The sequence below is a fragment of the Aquarana catesbeiana genome, linkage group LG03 (assembly GCF_042186555.1).
Source record: "Aquarana catesbeiana isolate 2022-GZ linkage group LG03, ASM4218655v1, whole genome shotgun sequence".
Lineage (NCBI taxonomy): Eukaryota > Metazoa > Chordata > Amphibia > Anura > Ranidae > Aquarana > Aquarana catesbeiana.
This window is the reverse complement of record NC_133326.1, coordinates 329,117,295-329,123,390: the sequence shown is the minus strand read 5'-3', so window position 1 is coordinate 329,123,390 and position 6,096 is coordinate 329,117,295.

The window sequence follows — 6,096 nt, the reverse complement described above, 5'->3', positions numbered from 1 at the left end:
CCAGAAGACGACGGGGCCATTCAGAAAGTCCAGCACGACTGAAGGCTTCACTGCCGGTTTCCCTTAGTTGCAATAGCAGCGCCTGCACCCAAGTCAATGGCCCAATCGGCTTCGGGGAGGCCGACATCGCGGGATACCTGGACAGGTAAGTGTCCTTATATTAAAAGTCAGCAGCTACATTATTTGTAGCTGCTGACTTTTCCATTTTTTTTTTTTAGAGGCAGGAACTCCGCTACATTTAAAAATGCATAGAAGAAAAAGACGGGAATAGAAATTATGAAAAAGCATAAAAAAATTTTTAAAATATCAATAGACAGTTTAGTATAATGAAAACATTTTGTTCACTGGTCTGGAAAGCTTTGCAGCTGCCAGATCACTTGTACATTTAGCAGGGAACCAAGGATTAGTATAAAAACAAACTCTCAATGTCACCCTGTGATTGCTTTGACGTACAGTATATATGTCATTGGCCAAGAGTGCGTACAGTCATGACGTATGAATGCATGAAGCCAGGGAAGGACAAGTTGTATAGAGTATCAAGACTTTAGAAAACAAAGTAGCATTGGAGTCTAGTGAATTACACATTGTGCCTAAAACTCTTAACAAAACAAGCAAAGTAACTTTCTTACTGGAGCTAGTTTCAAGCTCTATACTTAGACCCCTTTCAAACTGAGGCGCTTTACAGGCACTATAGCATGAAAAATAGCGCCTGCTAAGCACCTCTCCTCTCACTCCAGTGTGAAAGCCCGAGTGCTTTCACACTGGAGCGGTGCGCTGGCAGGATGCTCAAAAAAGTCCTGCAAGCAGCATCTTTGAGGCGCTTTGGGAAGAGTGTATACACCGCTCCTATAGCGCCTCTGCCCATTGAAATCAATGGGCAGCGCGGCTTTGCAGGCACTTTTAACCCTTTTTCGGCCGCTAGCGGGGGTTAAAGCGACCCACTAGTGGCCGAAAAGCGCTGCTAAAATGACGGTAAAGCGCCACTAAAAATAGCGGCGCTTTACCGCTGACGCCCCGGGCGGCTCACTGTGAAAGTGCCCATATATGTACAATGTTTAAGATCAATTTTTTTTTTCCTTAATCATTTTTGTTGACCCAAATATAAAAAAATTCCAACATATCCAATCAGTTTTCACACATGATCCTCACATTTCTATAAATACATTTAATTTTATGTCAGTCCACACACATTTAAGAATTCAATACAATGTTGCATATATTGTACAGTAAAATTGCTTGCTACCACCTATAGACTGATTACTATCCATATTTATTGAGCATTAGGTGCTGGTAATGTAAGGTCATTACAGAATACCGTATATTTTTTGCATTATTTCTAAAATTGTGTTTAATCTCAGCTCTCCTGCCCTTGTATTTATTTTGCAATTTTCCATTTAGTATGGAGCCTTAACAACCAACAGACCAGTCAGACCAAATGAGTTTTAAAGTACTTTCAAGTATCTTCTAGATGTAATTGTACAATATACAGTGGGTATAGAAAAGAATCACCTTCCTTTTAAAATAATCACATGTTGTTGCTTTGCAGCCTGAAATGAAGACAGACACAGTTTTTGTTTTATCCAGCTGAATTTACTCAGTTACAACTTATAACATCCAAGTGAAAGATATAACACCAACATTTCAGAAAAAAAAACAAAAAAATAAAAAAAACAGAATCACCCCCTTGTCAGTATTTTGTTGAAACACTTTTTGCTTTAATTACGGCCTTTAGTCTGTTGGGATATGTCTCTACTAATGTTGCACAACGGCGTGTCTCCCAATACATACCAGGACCTTTGGGTCTGGTGTGGATTTTGAGGGGAAACCCACACCAATTTTTTCTTTTTTTTAAATGCTGTGGGTCCCCCCAAAATCCATACCAGACCCTTACCTGTGCTTGCAGGCCAGCAGGTCAGGAAAGGGAGGGGACATGATTTAGGACAAGGGCCTCTTCCCAACATCCCTGGCTGGGGGGTAGTGGGTAGTGTTTTTACTACATTTTTACACATTTCTGATGAATGGGTAGGGGTACTACCCCATACTCATTCACATGTGGGGGCAGGATCTGGGGGCTTCCAGATTACGAATAAGCCCCCCCCCCCCCGCAGAACACCAGCCAGAGTTGATGGAGAAAAGGGTCTCTTCCCCACAACATGGGAACAAGGTGCTTTTGTGGGGGGGGGGGGGGACGTGGCCTGGCATGGTTCAGGAGGGGGGGGGGGGCTCACTCTTCTCCTCCCTTTCCTGACCTGCATGATCGGATAAGGGTCTGGCATGAATTTTGGGACCCCACACCAAAAAAAAAATAATAATAAATTGGCGTGGGTTTCCCCTCAAAATCCATACCAGACCTGAAGGACCTGATAAGGATTGGGGGGGAGCATACATTTTTTTGCTGATTTTTTTATTGCTGGCAATTCTTGTTTTTACATTCATCTGTCAGCGGGGAAGCCCGCTGATAGCTGATGACTAATCGGTTAAGGGCACGACGGCCGGCTTCCCGGTCCGCTTCTTAACAACCAGCTATACACAGTTTGTTAAAGGGAAAAAAAAAAACAAAATGCAAAACGTATGTTTAAAAATGCAATACATGCCTGAAAATCGCAATCTCATATATACTTTTTTTAGGAGAGCCCAGTTTGTTTTTCCACTAGTAAGATGTACCTATTTTTTTTTCATCAATGATTTAACTAAAAACACTGATTACTGTTATATATATATATATGATTTATTAAAATGTATCAGTCGCATCTTCTCCCAGGTGTCCACATAACACTGTGTAAAAAGGTGTATTTACAGGCCCAAAAACACACCACTCAGCGCCAGGGATCTTAGCAGCTCAAAAGCAGTAATCCATAAATAGCATATAATAAAGCATATATGGGTATAGTAAAACACTGATATGTTTAAAAGAGTCCCAAATAGGACTGTCAAGAAAAGCAGCCGTTTAAAAAAACAGAAAAATTATCATAAATAGTGGTATAACATAATCAACAAAATGATCACTATATCACACTAAAACAGCGCTAATGTTGAGCTAAACGGATAATGTGGCCAACTTCACATGCAAAAAAAGTCATTAAAGAGAGAAGAGCAGTAAGCAAAATGGTTCAGAAAGTGTCCATAGGTGATCAGAGTATAGAGGTTCAGCGTGCACCTTCCACCGATCCTTCCACTTCCACCCTGTGCGAACACATTCCCCTCAGGGGGTTAAACTCACCAAAAGCTTAATAAATATAAGCATCCAAGAGAGTAGACATCCAAGCCACCAGCCACTGTCAGCAACGCTCCAGAGAGATCCAAGATGGTCAAGGCTCATAAATCACCAAACAACAAAAGAGAAGCGCACATAGCGTAATCCCGTTTATTAAGATAAAAAGCCCTTCACATCACACAAAGACCCCCCTTCAAACATTATACGTACATTGTAAAGCAGTCAAAAAAGCACATCAGAGGAAGCATTTAGACACAGCACTTCACCATCATCAGCTCCAGCCGGTTCCGCTTTCCAAGCAGCAATCACTCACTTCCTGGTTGTGGCACAGACTGTGGTGGAGCGCAAACGTCACTTCCGGCGTCGTGTAGGCCACGCCCTGACGCGTTTCGTCATATCCTGACTTCAACAGAGGGCGTGCCTACACGACTGACGGACCTGACTATAATGTCCCGCCCCAACCACCCCGTACAATCAGGCAGTCGTTCGGCGTGACGACAGGTGCAAGTCGTCCGCCGAAAACCACACTGACGGCTTCTCTACAGGGGAGGGGGAAGGCATATAGTCGCTCTGCACATCAGCTCGCATAAGCGAGTCTGCACACTCACAGGCTAAACAGCGCAAGTCAGTGAATATCCAACATATAAAATCAGCCATTATACATTACAGTATTAATTTTAAAAAAAGAAACACAGAGGGGAAGTAAATAAGATACTAGCACATGCAGTCAGCATATACACTGAACCCATCATCTTTAACCCGCCGACATTCATAAACATGCAGCAACAGTCACTCACATAAGCGCTGCACGTTACCACAGCAGGTCAGGCGGTCAGTGTAGAGTGCTCACTGCATGTCAGCTCAGCAGAATAAAAATAGAAATAGAACAATTGGCAGATGCAAAACATATGCCTAATATAGTCCAATGAATCATTACATATAACATTAAATGTAAATGATGGATGATCAAAAACATATAATAAAAACAATCAATTATTATAGTGGGTTAAAAAGACCAAGACTGGGTAGTTCATATGTAAAAAAAGGGGGGACCCCTTTAGATAAATTAAAACCTACGATGTCTAAAACGACATAAACTAATGAAGATACTAAATGAGATATATATAATAAAAAGTAGGGCTAAAAGTTTACATTATATAGAATACAGAGCAAGGCTGTGAGCCTCAACTATGCGCTATCCTCAATTATATATAACATAGGATAGAGGATCAAAATCGATATTCCCCAAGCACTATACATTGTGCACAAGTGACAACTGTATAAAACATAGGATATAGAGGCAAAAAAAAAAAAAAAGGCTGTCATCGACTATATATAGCATAGGGTATAACAGCAAAATCAATATTCACCAAACACTATATAATGTGCGCAAGTGACAGCTGTATGCATCTTAGGATATAGAGGCACAAATAAGGCTATCCACAACACCTGACCACCTCTACACCAAAATAAACAGTCAGGAATCGCTTATAAAACAGTTAATATCCAACTCCACGTTCAACCCTTTTGGCGATAATGTGTCCGCCAAGAAGATCCACTGGGTCTCTCTCTTAGACAATTCGCGGACCAAATTTGAACCCCTCCAGTTTGGTTTTAAATGGTCAATGCCCCAGAATCTGAGGCCAAAGGGGTCTTGGTTATGTTTCAATTTGAAATGGAGCGAGACACTATGGTCTTTAAAACCAATTTTTATGTTGGTTATGTGCTCTGCGATCCTGATTCTTAAAAGCCTCTTAGTGCGGCCTATATACATGAGCCCACATGGACATTGGAGGGCATAGACAACATGGGAGGTGTTGCACGTAATGAGCTCTTTGATGGTAAACTCCTTATTATTAGAGGTGGATGTGAAACTCTCCAATGCTCTTAGTGGTCTTTCAACATCCTTACAAGCCCGACACCTCCTACAACTATAAAAACCATTCTTATTCCAAAAAGACAGGGGCCTGGCCGGAGGGTCCAGTACCTTTCGTACTATTTTGTCTGAGAAACTCTGGGCTCTCCTATATATAAACTGAGGCCTAGAGGGCAGGACTGATTGTAGCGCCCTGTCCATGCACAGCACATGCCAGTGGGCGGAAAAAATGCGTCCACATAACACTGCCTGCCCTTTTTTTATTAGCCTCGGTTCACACCAGAGGCGGCACGACTTGCAGGTCGCCTCACCGAGGCGACCTGCACACGACTGCCCGGGCGACTTGCAAAATGACTTCTGTATAGAAGTCTATGCAAGTCGCCCCAAGTCGCCCCCAAAGTGGTACAGGAACCTTTTTCTAAGTCGGAGCGACTTGCGTCGCTCCCCTTAGAACGGTTCCATAGCACAGAATGGGAGGCAACTTGTCAGGCGACTAGGTCGCCTGACAAGTTGTCCCTGTGTGAACCGAGCCTTAGAGGTATTTATACAATACTAGCAATTTATGTAGCAGTTTTCTCCCAAGGAACTTAAAATTTAAAGGTTCAGTTTGGAAAGGAGCCATTCAACCTACAAGCATATCTATGGTGTTTAGGAGGAGTACCCAAAGGAAGCCCGCACAAGTGCAGGGAGAATATACAAACCCCATGCAAATAGTGGCCTGATTGAGACTCAGACTAGGGACCCCAGTGCTTCAAGATAGAAGTGTTAAATGCTAAGCCACAGTGATCTACATTATACCGTTCCCTGCATTGTTTGATTTGGCTAAAAAAAACATGTGATGCCACCCAGTTGTCCTAAGAATACATCAATACATCATGCCAAGCTGTGGCAAATGGAACTTCTTATATAGTGGGGGTTGCGCATCTAATTAAACTTCTGTTTAGGGTTAATTTAGATAGGCTTGTGTTTTCTTAGTCCAATTGTATTGTCACTCAAATAAAAGGTG